General features: G+C 34.1%; 1 pseudogene; it reads right to left on the bottom strand.

Annotated features, from left to right (window-relative positions):
• Positions 1-402: 402 nt before the first annotated feature.
• Positions 403-860, bottom strand: LOC144379497 (large ribosomal subunit protein eL28 pseudogene; annotated as a pseudogene).
• Between the last annotated feature and the right edge of the window lie 17833 nt (positions 861-18693).

Below are 18693 nucleotides of genomic sequence, written 5' to 3'. Positions count from 1 at the left end.
TATTAAAATATGCCCAGAAAGTTTCCAGCAAATCATGATAATAGGTACCTACATTAAAGGAACTTAGAGGAAAAAGGGGGTGATGGTTTTACTTCCAATGTTTCATTTATTTAAAAATGATTTGAAATATACAAATAGTTCAACTCTTAGATACAAAGTGTCTGCAAATGTGCATTTATGTCCACTGTAAACATATAAAAAGAGTAGTCATAGCAACCTCACTGTTTAAAAAAAAATACCTCAAAACAACCTATATGTCTACCAAAGGAGAATGATTACACATTTTATTGTATTTAATATGGAATAATTATAATTGTATATCATTAAATGAAGGTATGCATTATTATACACAACATAGATGAATTCTACAAACTTTTTTTGTTTTTGTTTTTGTTTTGTTTTTTAGGTAGTTGACATCTTTATTGCTTTGGTGGTGGGGAGCAGGTATTCAGAAGTTCTGGGTGGGGCTGGCTGCTTTATCTTCAGCCTCACAGGCTTCTGGCTATATAGGATAGCACTGGCTCTATGAACAATGGCCATGTGCAGATCTGGGCTGTCCTTGTTCTTGCGGATCATGTCCCGGTTGCTGCTGAGGGTAGCCTGGGTGTTCTTCTAATGGTGGTCCGCTTGTAAGAGGTAGCAGGCTTTCTCGGACCAGATCTCTGTTTCTTGACCACCACTACACATTTGTCTTCCGCAGCAGGCTCCACACCCACAGCCTTGTGCTAGATCAGCCTATTGTAGCAAAAAGAGTTGTGTGCCTTTGGGTTATTGGGGTCTTTGCTATATGTCTGCTTGTTCCTCTTGATCAGGAAACTGGAGCAGGTGCTTGGGACCATCCACTGCAGGTGGGTGGACATAATTGCAACTCCTCTCGCTTGGGTGACTGGAGGCAGGAAGAGCCACAAACATATTTTTGATGAAAGAATTCCAGTATAAAGTAATATGAAATGTAGGATTCCATTTATATAAAATTTGAAACAGGTAAAAATATCTCTGTTGTTAGTAGTCAGTTGTTAACATCAGCAGGGAGTATCTTGACAGAAGGCAATAGAGGGGGTAATGTAGTGTTGCTTGATCTAGGTTCTGGTTACATACAGGTGAATATAATTTGTCAAAGTTAATCAAGTTGTACTCATGTTTTATGTTCTATTCTGTATGCGACTTACATTTCAGTATAAAATATACCTTCGTTAGACTGATCTGAAGCAAATATGCAAATTAGATTTCAATGTGAGTGGTAGAATTGCAGTGGTAGAATCGGTAGAATAAATTACTTTTATTTTCATCTATGAAACATTGACTACTGCAGGCATTTCTCTCTCACCATAATCATGTAGCAAATGGAATAAAATATATGGAACAGCTAGTTTCAGACATTGGATGATAGGCACTGAATTTCTATGATGCTTGGAATAAGGAAAACATTTAAGGTAAGCCCTGACGTTGTTCCAGCTTACCACAGAGAATGAGTTTCCAGATCACAGCACAGGGAGTGAGATTCCCCAAAGACTCCAGGTCTCAATGACTTACAGAGGGTTGGCATTTAGGGAGGGAGAAGTGGCTAGAATTCATGATGCTGAATACAGATAAATACATAAATGTAAAAGGTTGAGAGAGAGAGAGAGAGAGAGGGAAAGACCAACAGATCTTTAAAGAACACCTTTAAGTTTTGGCTGAGTGTTGAACAGCACATACAAGAAAGGAACATCCCCAAAGTAAGTTTAAAAAAACAGTGGAAAGCAATAGACTGGACAATGCCCATGGCTCACACAAAGGGGAGAAACAGTTCATATTTCTATCAACCAGATTAAATAAATATCAAAATATATTAAATATGTATAAATATATAAATGTATTAATATACATAAAATATCCAATATATCAATGGATATAATTTTCAGAAGAGTTTCACTTTACTAGTGGGCCTATATTAGGATTGGAATGAAAGCTACTCTGGACTCACCATAATAAAGCTTAAATACAAATCTTAGAGTAATCAAACTGATCTTCAAGTAACTTAACTGTGTGTCAGAACAAAGATCATCACTCTTTAAAGGAATATAACAACATAAACAATGTAAATTTGTAATGCCCAACATTCAACTAAAAATTTCAAGCCACACAAAGAGACAGGGAAATGTGATACATAATCAAGAGAAATATGAATCAATAGAAACAGACCAGAAATGACAAAAATGATGGAACTAGAAGGCTATAACTTCAAAATAGTTATTTTAAGCCTTAGAATATACTCAAGGATGGAAAGAAAAGCATGAACTTCATCAGAGAAAAAGTTGGAGCTACAAAACTGGAAATTATACTGATAAAAAATTTTATCTATTAAGTGAAAAATATGCTAAAGAGAATTAGCAGAAAATTGAAAGCTGTGAAAATAATAATAAAATTATAAAAAATAAAACAGAGAAAAATATTTAAAAATAATTAACAGAATGAGCTGTAAAACATTTTTCACTCTAACAGATGAATAATTTTGTTCCAGAAGGTGCAAAAGGTGGAGAATATATAAGAAAATAATAACAGAAAGTTTTCCAAATTTCCTTAAATTATATCCAAACTGCTAGCATAAGAAAAACACTACATAGGACACATTATCATCAAACTGCTGAAAACCAGTAATAAAAAGAAAGTTTAAAACTAATAAGACCAAAAAGACACCTTACATACAAGACTAATAAAAAAAATAAAAAAGCAAACAGAAGTTGATAAAGGACATAACCCAGATATAAAAGTTTTTTAAAATACATAATTTTGGAAACAAACATAAGTTAATATTTTTTAAAAACAACATTAAAATAGTGATTAAATTAAAATAACAAAATTGACATAAGAACTTGCATAGATACCACACAGATAATTTTACAAGCTTTTTTAGAAATAATTTTTAGAAATAATTATTCCAATTTTATATAAGGTAGGCTAAATGATTTTGAAAAAGCATGATCAACCCTCCTCATTATATAAGAGTAGTGAAATTTTGCCTACCAAGCAAAGTCAGGCAGGTTGGTGATGTCTTTTCTTTTTTTTTTTTTTTTTTTAATTTTTTTGGTGATGTCTTTTCTACCTCAGTACAAATGAACTCCTATATGGCTTAACACAGACAGACTGGCTGGGAAGCATGGACCAGCTTGGAGCAACATTATTATTTTAAAGAGATAAAATCCGGAAAGAATCTACTACCAACTATGACTTGGAGGGACACATCCTAAATTCGTGAGAGAAAGGGACGGGAAGAAGAGAAAAAAGTAACATTTATTGAGAATCCAAAATGCACCATGAATTTTATATCCATTACTGCATTTTCCCATTCTTCATGGTCAATGCTAATATTACTAACCCATTTTACAGTGAGGAAACTGAGGCTCAGGGAAGCTAAAAATCCTACTTACTACCATAGAAACAATTAGTTTAACAGATGGGGCTTGAGCCTGTATTTGATATATTGTACTCTTTTTAGTTCCTAATCCAGTTAGCATTGCTACTAGGTTTTAAACTTGAAAGGGTTATTCATTCGTGGGTTAAATTATTAATTTAACAAGAATTTATAAAGAACCCACTATCATAGCTCAGAATGGAATTTTCTACTTTAAAGCAAACACTCCATTCAGTAAAACAGAATTTTTTTCAAAGACACAAACATTGCTACTTTAAGAGCTTTTATATGTGTCTAAAGGAATAAAGCATCCCATTTCTAAGCGACCCATTAGTATTTGCGATTAATTAGCATGAAGAATAATGAGGTGACTGAGACCAGAGTACCCTTGCCTTAACTGATTGCCTGAGTTCCTGGATTAATAAAATCCAATTATTTTCTTATGTAATTGGCACAAAGCTTATGTGTATTTCCTTTTTAATAAATTTGCTAATGGTATAAGAAAGTAAACAAAACAAACTAATCGTAAATGAATACCAAGTTCAATTAAATCTTCAGGCCTGACCAAGTATCCCTGTATACAGATTAGTTCAAAATCCTTATTTATCTGTAAAACACACACCAAGTTAATGGCCCCGCTACTCTGACTTGTGTGTTGAAGTGGCAGCGAGAAAGCATTATAGCTTTTTAAATAGAAGTGAAAGATCATAGCTCTCTGGAATTAGAGAAAGGCCAATCAGAGGAAATCTCTAGTGTTTCAGAGACTGAACTTTAAATGAGAGACTAGAATAGAGTGGTTTCTGTGAGACTGATTTTAAGATGTCTCTCAAGTGACTCTAATGATGTCTTCTGGAGTCCTTTGCCAAATCAATCCCTGTTCCCGCTGTGGCTTACTTGCCCTTGTTTTCAGATTTGCACGCCCTCAGTCCTGCCTGGCTTGGGTTTAGATCCTGTTGTATGCAGACTCTAGACTCAAGTCATGGGCATCTCCATGCTCAGTAAGATTCATTCCTCAGCTCATCATTATCTTTTCTCAGCTGCGGTTATTTGCCTTCTGTTGCTTTATCTTACTTAATCTTTATTTCCACTGTTTTACCAGAAATCCTTCCTTAACCCCAAACTATTTGGTTGAGGCTTAAAAAAAATTATGAGTACCTTATACAATGTCTAAGAAGTCTGAGACAGTATGCTATCTAGTATAGGCACTCTGAGCCTAGCAGAATCTTAAAAACAGTTGGTGAATAATATATATTTATTTAAATTTAATGAACTAATATACTATATTGGTATACTTGTGTTTGAGAACCATGCTGTGCATGACGATAGTTGTAAACATCTTTCATGCTGATGACTCATCTATGTATATCTTTAGTTCACACCTCCCCCCAAAGGTTTAGGCTTATATGTATGACTGTCTACTTGATGTCTCCACTTTGATATACATCCACAAGCAAGCTCCTGGTTATCACCAAAGGCTGTTTCCATTTCCTTTCCATCTCTGTAATGGTCGCTTCTATGTCATAGTTGCTCAGACCAGAAATTTGGAAGGCAGTTCTTCCCCTCTCCTCTGTCATCCAATCTTTCAGTCAATACTAACAATTCTCCCTTAAAGTAAGTCTAGATTTGAAAAATCTCTTGCCATCTCCTCCACTATGGCCCTGGTCCAAGGCTCCAAGTCACCATCTTATGTTGTCTACATTATTGCAGTAGTCTCTCTGCTCCCTCCCTCCTGCCTACACTCTATTCTCAATAAAACAGGCAGAATGAGCCTGTTAAAACTTGAATCTGGTCATGTCACAAAAATCTGTAATTGCCTTTGCTTTCACTCAGTGTAAAAGTCACCTTCTTTATAGTGGCTTATAAAGCCAACATATGCCTTTTTCCCTATCACTCCGATCTCATTGCCTTCTTTGCATAACTTAACTGGCTTCAGTTTTGGGTTTTTGCGTTTCCTGCTTTCTTGATTAGCTGAAATCCTAATTTATCTGTTTAGATAGCACCCTCACTTCCTTTAGGTTTTTAGTTAAATGTCCCCTCCTCACTGTCTCTCTCTCTTATCATCCTATTTAAAATACTATCTCCTAAGGCTCCCCATTCCCCTTCCCTGCTTTATCTTGTTTGCTACAGTATTTGTCATGATCTAATGAGTGCATTATGTATCTTATTTATAGATTTTAGTTTCTGCTTTTCTCCCCTAAAATATTACTCCTGGGAGGCCAGGGATTTTGCATTTTGTTTCCAGCTGTGTCCCCTGCTTCTACACAGATCCTGTCACATATAAGTTGCTCAAAAATTATCTGTTGAGCGAATGGCTGGATAAGACTGTGGTAGACAGAATTACTGTTACAATTCTCCATTCCCTGATAGTAACAGGATTAGACATCTGTACTCTTCCCCATGTATCTTTGTACAGTGTTCTCCTACTTTGGGGAGGAGGTGGGGGAAGGTTGCCATTCCTCAGCTAAGAGCTCGACCATCTAATTTGCTTTGGTCAATGGGCTTTTAGGAAACATAGTATAAATACAGTCTTGAAAAGCACCTGAACAATCATGCAGGCATCTCTTATATCTCTTCCATCACATGACAATGTACCCCAGGTTAGGCAGCCAAACCCAACTAAGATCAGCAACACTGTTCAGCTGAGCCCAGCTTACATCTAACTATTTCTAGGAAACCCCCAGATACATGAGCTAAATAAACACATATTGTTTAAAACAGTAAGCCACTAGGATTAGAGGTGTTTGTTTTATGGCAATAGCAACTGAAACGATGGACCATAAACAAATTTTTTTAAAGGTCCAAAATGGTACAGTGGCTTCCTAATGAATGAACATGCTACATTAAATGAAAAAATAAAAACTGAATAATTCCTCTTTTATATTTTTACATGATTATTGGGAAGCTCATTGAGTTATAGTAATGTGTTTTAGCATAGATTTCAGAATATAATCATTCTCTTCTCCCATAAGCTGTTCATTTCTTACTTGGTTCTCTTTTTAATCTTTTTTTTTTAAAAAGAGGGGTTTTTTCTGTTTTACATAAATTATTTCACATCTTTTTTTTATAAATAGGAGTTGTGTGAATTAACAATAATAGCAATTATTATAATACTGTACTTAGAATTTATATGTTGATGCTGCAACATAAGACTTATTAATCTTTAATTAATCTTATGGAGTCCACATTCTAGCCTATATATGATTAAGAAGGTAAGTTCTATCATCTATTTTCTGTGTCGTAATAGCTTAGATCTGAGCTGAGTAGTAAAAGGTATAGGAACTCTGAAATGAAACTAAATATTTTACTGACACTTAAATCATTAATTTTTGAACTGGTTTCTCTATCATGGTAGTTAAATTAGTTCCTATGATAATTCATATAATAAAACATAAAGTCACTGCCTGAAAAAATAAATTCTAAAATGAATAATAAATTATAATATGAAGATTCTAAGTCACTTTAATCTCTATTCATTTATCTGAAAGGAGTTGCAAATTTTCCCAAAAATACTAGTTTAAAATAACAGGCAGCAAAATGTTTCTAAAATGTTATATTACCCTTCAATTTCCACAGTTAATTCACAGCAAGAATTACTCTTCATATACAAACATCTCTGTCTGTCCATCTGTCTGTCTCTATCCATCTCTGTCTCTCTCTGTCTCCCTCTCTCACACGAACACACATATATGCATGTACACAAATTCACTTAGGAAAATATTAGTTTTTGAAATTTTCTCTTTTTCTCTCTGTTCAGTTACTCCTAAGTATCCTGAATAAATCTAAATAACATACACAGAACCATTCTTAACTGCAAATAGATCCACCATTTCATTCATTGTATCAGCAAACTGGACCTGTGCTGCAAGTATAGTATAAAATTCATTCAGGAATTTAAAATTAAGTTAAACCCAAGAATTAAGTAGAAAAAAATAGGGAAGTGAGTTACAAATTATTATGTTGACTTTTTAAATTTTAATAATAGAACTTATTTACTCATTAGGCTTTTTAAATTTACTGTTTTGAACTTACCACTTTTAAATTCAACAGAAGTGTTATAAAAGAAAAGTCTAAAATTCACTTTGTTTCTAAAGCTTAATAAAGTTTGGACAGATCCTTTCAACTTATACTGATCTATTTTCAGCACAGAGATTAAATGTACTTGAAAATTTATATTACTCTTATCTGTATGAGTACTGAGACCACATTTTTGAACTTTGGTGAAAGTAGAAATGAGACTGAATAAGATCAGAACTGAGGAATTGAACTGGAAATAGAATTAATCACCAAAGTATGGCAACCAGAAATAAAACACAAATTACTAGATGAATCAAGTGAACTTGGCCTTCTACCAATTTGATAGAAGATAAATGATGTTAAGGGATTCAAAACATCATTTATACCCCAAGTTTGAAGGTCTCTGTTTTTGATTCCAAGTAATTTCTCTTTAGAGCAGGATCTCAACCAATTGTTGAGGTTAAAGGGTACATGATCTGAAATGTGTTCCACAGAATTTCAGTGTTCTACTATGGTTTCCTGGGTTTATGGAAGAAATGCAGTCCTGTTGGAAAACTGGGCACTAAAAGGAAAACAAGATCTTATGAGATACAGAGGTCCGATTAGAGGGACAAGAGCAACATGATTTGGGAAGAACAGGTTGTGATAGAATTGACATGAGTTGGCTCATGTTCTTCATCAGTGCTTCTCTTTAACTCGTTTTGTCAGTGAATATTTAATGAGCATCACTACTGTGCAATTCTAGGATGCAGTGCTGAACAATGTGTCCACCCTAAGTGTGGTATCTATTGGAGGAAGATAGTCAAATAATTAGGTAATTATAATAGAATGTGACATATACTGGTTCTTGATAATAGCAGTGCCATCCATATTAGATCCCTTCTACTGTCAGGTGGAAACTCCTAAAAGACTCTTCATATCCACAGACAGAATTTCCTCAGGAACTGGTTAGAATAGAGCTAATCTTGTAATGGTTTTATTTACTAGCTTGGGTAAGTTGCTAACTGATTTAATCTTGAATTATCCCATTTATAAAATGGATAACAGCATTAAGTCGCTGAACTTAGTGATACTAAGTAACACTGCATTGAAAGAGATTAGTAGAGTGCCTGGCACATCTTAATTGTGCAATATTTATTAGGATTACTATTTATAATACTATTATTATTGGATATAACTGAACAAAACTAAGGAAAGAGGGGTTAGTGTACAATAGAAAATATTGTACATGAACTGTATACAAAGTCTGGAAGGTAAGAGTTAAAATCTCAAGAGGAGTTTACCATAATTCACGTGAATCTTTCATGCTGAAAAGCAAAACTAATATTCTTCATAACCTGATCACAAAAACATCAATACACATTTTACCATGGATTTGCATCCTTTCTAGCCTTATTTAACTCTAGATTGCATGAACTATGCAAGTTACTCCAACCTCTTTTCCCTCATGAATAAATTCATTCCCTATTTAACTTTGCTTCACATGATACAGCATATTACATTTTGGAAATATGAGGTTCCAGAAGTGTCACACAAATATAGAGCTCTAATGCTTTCTGATCACTCAAAACCCATGGTTAAAAAACATAATAATCCTAAATAGAGATGGACTGATAGAATGCTAGGAGATATTGCTGCTGCTAAGTTTAATAAAATATGATTGACATGCTTAGATTTATCATGGGAAAGATCACATTTTTATAACAATCCAAAATGACAAGGAGCAAAATTTGCTGCCAGTGAGTGGAATGAGAAACACAATGCTCTGTGTTCTGTAGCAGAGAATTAGCAACCCAGCATTGGAATAGACAATGCTTGTTTCTCACAGAGACCTCACACTTTCCTTCATGAGTGTAGCTCCAAGGACCTGTCTCTATTATCTACACTGCTTTGCACTCTGCTCTCTCCCTCCCACTCAGGCTATTACCACATTCGCTGGGAGGACATTGGTTCTTATTCCTAAAAGCTTTCAACTCGACAAGTTGATTTTCAGAAAGATGACAGTTGAAATTCCCAAAGATCGGAAAACATTTTGATAGTTGTTCAGAATGGAAAGGCATGGTCTTCTTTTCCCCTCTTTAGTATTTATGTTTACTTAAGCATTATTCTCTTTGCCCAAAGAAAATGAGAATTTAAAAGGGAAACACAACACATGTTCATAGAAGCATTATTCATAATAGCCCAAAAGTGGAAAAAAACCCATAAATTTCCATCAATGGATGAATGGATAGATAAAATGTAGAATATCCATACAATGGGATATTATTAAGCAATAAAAATAAATGAAGTATTGGTACATGCTACCACATGGATGAACCTTGAAAACTTGCTAAGTAAAATAAGCCAGCCATAAAAGACGGCATATGGTATGATTCTATTTAAATGATATGTCCAAAATAAGCTGATCTATAGGGACAAGAATAGATTAATGGTTGCCTAAGGCTGGAGGGGTGGGAGTAGAGTAAAAAACAGAGCGACTGCTAATGGGTATGGGTTTTGGGGGTGAGGAGTAATAAAAAAAATGTTCTTAAATCAATTATGGTGATGGTGGTTCAACTCTGTGACTATACTAAAACCATTGAATTACACACTTTAAATAGTTAGAAATATGGTAAATGAATTATATCTCAAGAAAGCTGTTATTAAAAAAAGACATTGATAATGAGAGCTACCTCTTTGGGTTGCCTGTGAGGGTAAACAAGGGCATATAAAATGCAGCACCATGTCTAATAGATACATAGCAAATGATATAGTATTTTTTACTTCTTCCCTAACTTCCCAGGGTGTTTCCATAGAGAAGTCTATGATTAGAAAGCAGTGGTTATATTTTCTTAAGGCCCTATAAACTCAGATTCAAGGCTGTGTATGGTTATGCAACTAGCACATAATGGAAGTTAACCTTCAATTACTTTTTCTGACTGTATGGTATTTGCTCTTTCCACTATACCCCAATGAACCAGCTCCAACACAACTTATTTTTCCTTCTCTTTATTTACTATTATTTTTTAAAGATTTTATTTATTTATTTGACAGAGAGAGACATAGCGAGAGAGGGAACACAAGCAGGGGGAGTAGGAGAGGGAGAAGCAGGCTTCCCGCCAAGCAGGGAGCCTGATGCAGGGCTCGATCCCAGGACCCTGAGATCATGACCTGAGCCGAAGGCAGACACTTAACGACTGAGCCACCCAGGCGCCCCTTATTTTTCCTTCTCTTATGATTCTCTTAAAGTCTTAAAGGCTGGTTCCTATTCGATAATAGTAATAATATTTTTATTTTCCTATATGCCATTTCTGAAAGTATGCACGTCATCTTTTATATTTTCTCCCATTTTGCTCTAATTAGATTTTACTTTAATAAATCAATTGTAACTTTTATAATTTTACTATTTTATCTCCACATTACTCTTAAAATTCAATTTCTATAGTAAAGAGATTCAAGATTATTCTGTAGTCTTAAATTGAAACATTTTCTACAGCTAGGATGTTGCTTTTTTAAAGCATGCTAAATTTGGTGAGGCTTGGTGGGAGATGGAAAGCTTTATGAGGTTACATTGGTTTGATTGCATTATCTAAGTTTCTTCTTTGCTTAAAATTCTTCAGTTTCATGCTGCTCATAAGTTATATGTTAATGTTAAACATTTTACATTCTGAACTGTATCTGAAGATATCAATACTGTTTGGGATCAATTACTATGAAAATTGTATTATTACTGACTTTTTATGTCTATCATTAAGAGAGTCTTATTTTTGAGGCTGGTATCAGGCTTTGGCAAGAAGAAATCATAAAATTTAAATCATAGTGTTCGTAAGTTAAAAGACACTAGGTTTTTGGAATCATGTAAAGTCACAACTTGTTCAAGTTCATTCTTTAGGTGACAAGAGGTGATGGTGCTAAGCATTAGTTCATTTTTGACTCAACTTGATTTAGGGATAGATTCTCATCATGTGCCCTTCAGTATGGTAGCCACTAGTCACATGTGGCTATTTAAATTAAAATTCATTGAAAATTCTGTTTCTCAGTCTGAAGAGCCACTTTTCAAGTGCTAATGGTGATTGTGTTGAACACAAGCATAAAACACTTCTTTCATTACAGAAAGTTTTATTGGACTGCATGCCTTGATTATCTAGACTAGTCATATTTTTTTTTTCTGGATTCAGTATTTTGGAAATGTAATGAAATCTGATCCAAAAGAATAAATAGATTGAGTCTGCTTCCTTCAAGCAATCACCCATAATATAGTTTGCTAAATTGAGCTTTGGAAATTGTTGCTTAAATGTTTTCTTGAAGATTATTAGAAGTTCAACTGCTTAATGTTGCAATCTAAAGACAGAGTCATAACTCAAAGAAAAAGCTCAGTTTCATATTGTGACTGACATCATCCCCAAAAAACTAAAGAACTGCACAGAAACTATTTAACTTCTACTGAAGAATTGATGATAATAATTTAATTATAACAATAATAAAGTTGAGAGTTGATACTTGAAAGTATCAAGTGCAAAAAAAAAATAAAGTATCAAGTGTGATCACATATATCACCTCATTTAATCTTCAAAAATCCATGTATCAGGCACTACTCTTGTACCAATTTGAGAGAAATAAAGGTCAAGTAAATCACCAAAGATAATTCACAGTTTGTAACAATTTGAATCAAGGGTTATACTCACTTCTGTTTGATTCAGTTCAGATTTAAGTTTTGTTAGATACCGAAAAATGGATGAGATATGAGTCACAATTATAAAAATTTTATTATGAGAAAATGTTAAGGCAGATATAACCATAACCCAACTTGCCTGATAAAAGAAAAACAAATATTTGGAAATCACCTTTGCACACCTAACTTGAAATTCTTTACCTTCCTAGAATACAAAAAACAAAAAGCAAACAAAAAAAAAGTTACAAAAAGCAAACCTATGTGGTGCCTGGGTGGCTTAGTGGTTAAGCGTCTGCCTTTGGCTCAGGTCATGATCCCAGGGTCCTGGGATGGAGCCCCACATTGTGCTCCTTGCTCAGCGGGGAGTCCGCTTCTCCCTCTCCCTCTGCCTACTGCTCTCCTTACTTGTGCTCTCTCTCTCCCTCTCTCTGTCTCTCATTCATTTTGACAAATAAATAAATAAAATCTTTAAAAAAAGCAAACCTGTATTACTAAATGATTACCTAGAACATTATGTGAATTTTTTTTTTTTAAAGATTTTATTTATTTATTTGAGAGAGAGAATGAGAGACAGAGAGCATGAGAGGGAGGAGGGTCAGAGGGAGAAGCAGACTCCCTGCCGAGCAGGGAGCCCGATGCGGGACTCGATCCAGGGACTCCAGGATCATGACCTGAGCCGAAGGCAGTTGCTTAACCAACTGAGCCACCCAGGCGCCCTATGTGAATTTTTTTCCATTGGAACTATCAGTGGCAAGCCATCAGTTTCCCTGTGACTTTGCTTTTGAATATATTTGACCTGATATCCTTTCTTTTTTATATAAATTGAGATACACAAACACATATTTTGACCTTTAACATCTCTGGGAATTTTTAAAAAATATATCTAAACTCTGTACTTTAAATTCTTGTCTGTAAAATGTGGTGGTTAGTGAATCTATTCTACTAATCTTTTAGATTTGTTGGGGATAGGGAAAGTTGAATGAGATGGCATGTATGAAGGTGTTACATAAGAATCTAAAGCATTATGTTTGGATTGGTATAATTTACAATTCTTGCTTTTCTTTCCAGTTCACTTTCCTTACCTGCCCAAAATGCAATGATCTAAGAAGTTGAAATAATGTATCCTAGGAGTCTATTGATCACTCTTTTTTTAAAGAGCCAAAATATCCTACAGTTAAAAACCAAATTCACCACACAACAGCACCAAACAGATCTATGTTAGCACTCAATTCATACATGTGTGCACACATACACACACAATTCTACATAAAATTCATTTGTTTGTGTATATATAATTCTAAATAAAGTGTTCAGCCAACAACAAATCTAACTAATTCTGACAATAGCCCGATAGCTAAGAATCACTAAGAAGTTTATTCTTTTCCTGAATTTTATTATACTAAGAATTCAGGCTAGATTTACTTAAAAAGTTGGAAGTTCAGTAACTTTTAGTGCTTTAAACATGTCTTTTTCATTTCACAAAATACCTCAGTGGGGTCTTAAAACTCTCAGTATTTGGTTAAGCATATATAAGTTATACAGAACAGGAGATTTTTATTTTTAATTACTGACATTCTTCTAGATCATTCCAAAATAATAAGCCTTACCACATAGGATTTTCTTCCTCTCTGAATATCTTAAAGACCCAATTTTCAGGTGGCTTGATGTAGTAGAAAAAGCACTGATGAAGGAGAGAGAAAACCTGAATTTAAGTACCATTTTGGCTCTAGATTTGTTTCAGAATGACTGTTTTCTCATCTATCATTGGGGCTCTGATACCTTCCTCAAAAGGCTGTTTTGTGGTTGGAAGGAGATGAGGTATACAAAAGAGCTCTACAGGGCGCCTGGGTGGCTCAGTCGTTAAGCGTCTGCCTTCGGCTCGGGTCATGATCTCAGGGTCCTGGGATCAAGCCCCGCATCGGGCTCCCTGCTCAGCAGGAAGCCTGCTTCTCCCTCTCCCACTCCCCCTGCTTGTGTTCCCTCTCTCGCTGTGTCTCTCTCTGTCAAATAAATAAATAAAATGTTAAAAAAAAAAAAAAAAAGAGCTCTACAAATGTAATGAATTACAATTATCATTTTCATTAATGTAATGTTTGGCAAAGGGAAATAGAAATAGCATGACCTATTAGTTTTTGAAAGGGACTCAGCACCCACATGACCTGCACTTCTTTTCTTCTTTTTTTATTTTTAAAGATTCCGGAGCTCAAGGTAATATTTCCTTTAACTGCCACATACGTGGCGTAATTTTCTTTCAAAATATAATGAAAAATTAGCTTTTAACCATCCTCAGCAAATTGTCTTTAATTTTTGTTTTCTTTATTCTTAGTGACATTTGTGACTTTTGAGATTCTGCAATGCAATGGAAGCCAAAATTATTAATACAGTTGACTTTTCAAATCATGAACTAATTAATTAACTCCTCACATGTCGAGACTCTAATTTTGTTGTGCTTTTCCACAATGACTAGCACACTGGACATTAAATGAACACCATTCTGTAACAACTCAGACACAGATGGTAGTGTGGAAAAGCACACATTTCAGTGAGCAAGTTTTCTTCCTCTGAGTCTGAAAGTTAAGTCTAATACCAGAATTAAAGTAGATGGCATATGGGGCGCCTGGGTGGCTCAGTTGTTAAGCATCTGCCTTCAGCTCAGGTCATGATCCCAGGGTCCTGGGATCAAGCCCCACATCGGTCTACCTGCTCAGTGGGAAGCCTGCTTCTCCCTCTTCCTCCCCCCCCTGCTTGTGTTCCCTCTCTCGCTGTCTCTCTCTCTGTCAAACAAATAAATAAAAATCTTTAAAAAATAAAAGTAAATGGTATAATAGATAGTTTATTTTTTATTTTTTGTTTATTTTTTATTTTTTTATGTTTGCACAATTTGTATTTTCATTATTTTTTTTAAATTTTATTAAAAATTTAAATGGAAATGTAATGAGGTTACATTGGTTTGATTGCATTATCTAAGTTTCTTCTTTGCTTAAAATTCTTCAGTTTCATGCTGCTCATAAGTTATATGTTAATGTTAAACATTTTACATTCTGAACTGTATCTGAAGATATCAATACTGTTTGGGATCAATTACTATGAAAATTGTATTATTACTGACTTTTTATGTCTATCATTAAGATAGAATTTTTACATGCTCCATGCAGTACGTGCCCTCCTTAATACCCATCACCAGGCTGACCCATTCCCCCACCCCCCTCCCCTCTAGAACCCTCAGTGTGTTTCTCAGAGTCCATAGTCTGTCATGGTTCGTCTCCCCCTCTGATTTCCGCCCCCTTCATTTTACCCTTCCTACTATCTTCTCCTTTTTTTTTAACATATAATGTATTATTGGTTTCAGAGGTACAGGTCTGTGATAGAACTTTAAACTAATTTCCATAAAGCCCGGCAAAAAAATGTAGTAACCATGAAGGAAAATTTAAATGAATATTGATTGCATAAAATCACAATAATAATTTCCCATATGGTAAAAAGTAAAATAATAATTAAAACACACAACTACAGTTATGTATAAGGAGGGGAGTTCATGGTGGAATCTGTAGTACTTCTTCAGTATAGAGAGAGGGTAAAATGATTGATTACATTTATGTTTTGATAAGGGAGCATGTACATTGTAATTTCTCAGATAACCAATAGAAATGGAATAAATATATTTTATCCTGCAGGTAGGAAGAAAATGAATTTTAAAAATATTTAATCAACCCAAAAGAAGGCAAAATGGAGAGAAAAAGAAATATAGAACATGCAAGACATATAAAAAAGCACAATATATGATGATAGTTATCAAAAGGATATGAAAAGTTGTATTAACTGTAAACAGATTAAATTCTCTGATTAAAGTACAAAGAAAGATTAGGGTGCCTGGGTAGCTCAGTTTGTTAAAAGTCTGCCGTTGGCTCAGGTCATGATCTCAGGGTTCTGGGATCAGGTTCCCTGCTCAGTGGCGAGCTGCTTCTCCCTCTCCCACTCCTCTTGCTTGTGCTCTCTCTCTCTCTGTCAAATAAATAAATAAATCTTTTTAAAAAATGTACAAAGATTATCACAAAGCAAATTTTAACTATATGCTGTTTTCAAGAGACAAGATAAAACATGTACACACATTTTAAGTTAAATAAAGTTACAGCTTAACCCAGGAAATGATAAACAAAATAATTTTGGAATTGTTTTATTAAAGTTAAAATAATATTCATAGAATTATTATAAATAAAAAGGGTCACTGTATAATGATAAGTTCACATTTACTAAGAATATAATTTTAAAATGTGTATTCATCTGATGATATACTATCTGATTATTTTTAAAGAGAATGAATATATTTTTAAATTGACAAAATGTATTCATAATGAGTGATTTTTCATGTTTATCTCTGTAATTGACAGTACAAGCAATGAATATAACTGTAAATCTATAACTGACTAAGAATAAGAAACCTACCCAAGATACAGAAGATTTCAACAGCATAACTAACAAATAATTTTACCATACACACACACACACACACACACACACACAGAGTGCATCCAACAGCTATAGACACTAGGGTGTTAAGATTAACAAGCTAATAGATTTAGACTTGCTAAACTTTTTAGAAAATAATTCACATAAAAATAAATGCTATCTATTATTGTTATGGTTTTAAGACACTTCTATGAACTGTTCCCTTCCTACTTCTCTAAACTTTTCTCTTGCCAATTCATGTCTTGATTTAAATATTCAAGTAGATTCTTACAAAGCTTATAGTTTCCTGCAATCACATTCAGTTTCATGCTCCTCTGATTTTGTCATTTCAGATCCCTCTGCCTGGAATATTCCAGGTTGTTCCTACTCTGGTGCATACTGTATTATGATTCAGCTTTATGAAAATAACTTCTCTTTTTTTTTTCCTTTTAATCAGCATTCTCTATACCAATGCAAGTGACTTGGTAGAAATGCCCTTCCAATACCTAATTTATTTGATAACTCTGACTGTTGCTTCAATAGTAATAGTTTCTTAGACTTGTTGCTCAGTGCATAAAACTAAGTTTTTTTGATTTGGTCTTCTCCCTGTGCTGAATTTCTAGCTTTAGTAGCCATCCTGCTCCCAAATTTAGAAACCTTTGCTAATTCACACACACGAAATATAATTTCTGTTGCCTAGATTCTTCCTTCCCCTCATATCCAAACCCACCCTTCTCTTTTAACCAAACACCTATATTAGTGATATATTAATCATGTATTCTTCTATCTTTTCTCCTAGAACTCAACAAGTTAGCTTTCTTCTAAGATACAAACAACTCCCCAAATTATGCCTCCTACTTGAAGTTAGCTCTGATTATTTGAAGATTGGCCAAACGCTATTCTGCTTCTCATAAACATAGTGAAGAATGCAGGTATACATTCTTGCCAAATATGTGAAACATGAATAAATTATATGACTTAGGTTGCAAATTCATAGAAAAATAAACAGAATCAAGCATGCTTTAAAGATTCCTTAAAATATTACCTACTACATATTAAATCATTCAGCAATGTTGGTGGATCTTCTTTTTTTTTTTTTTTTTTTAGTGTTGGTGGATCTTATGTGCCAACTGTTTTTTCAGTCATAAGGGCTTCTGTTTTCTCAAGAAAGAATGTGGCAATCCCTAGTCCCTGATGCTTATATTACTATTATTATTATGCTGCTTACCTTATACTCTTGTTATGCGGATGTTTAGTTCTATAATTTTAAAACAAGGTGAAGGTGAGATTTCTATGAGGTTGAAGGTATTGCAAAGGTATCTATAAATTTATAAGATAAAAGAAACAGATTTATTTTGATCTATCAATGATAATTACTTCTCTTCAGTTAAAGTGCATTGAAATAGCTGGGAACATTTTATTATTATCCTTAAGTAGGAAATTATCCTCTTTGAAATGCCGAGTTTTCAATATTTAATTTTAGAAATAATGCCAGCTCCTATGTCTCTGTTAACATAGAACAGAGAAAATCAATAGCTCCTAACAGGTTGATGTGTCACCTGGGAAAGGTTATCTTTACTATGAAACTGTGCCAAATGTATTAACTAATTTTCTTATTATTCTAGACCAAAAACATAATTAAGTTCATAAACCTATGGCAGTTGGTATGGTTTAAATTTAGTTACCCTCAAATGGAAGTTGGGAGGACTACATATTGAATTGATTTTGCTAAGATATATAAAACAAGAGTGGCTCCATTTATTTATTTATTTTTAATTTAATTTAATTTTATTATGTTGTTAGTCACCATACAGTACATCATTAGTTTTTGATGTAGTGTTCCATGATTCATTGTTTTCATATAACAACCAGTGCTCCATGCATTACGTGCCCTCCTTACCATCACCAGGCTAACCCATTCATTTATGTATTCACTTTTAAAGCTTTTTTTCCCTTGACTTCTCCATCACAGCAAAGATGAACTATGCCCACCCACTTGTTCAAACCAAAAACCCAAGGATCCCCTTTAATTTTTCATTTCCCCTCCCCTACCAAATTCAATCCATTAGTAAGTTGTTAGTTCTACTTCCTGATACATTCTGTATTTCATAGTTCCTTTCCACATTCATTGCGGGTTGCTATCATCTCCTATCCTACAACAGACTCTTGACTGCTCTTCCTTAGCTTT

The sequence above is a fragment of the Halichoerus grypus genome, chromosome 11, assembly GCF_964656455.1.
Source record: "Halichoerus grypus chromosome 11, mHalGry1.hap1.1, whole genome shotgun sequence".
In the NCBI taxonomy this organism is placed as follows: Eukaryota; Metazoa; Chordata; class Mammalia; order Carnivora; family Phocidae; genus Halichoerus; species Halichoerus grypus.
Note: the sequence above shows the minus strand (reverse complement) of the source record. Positions and strands in the feature narration are given on the sequence as shown.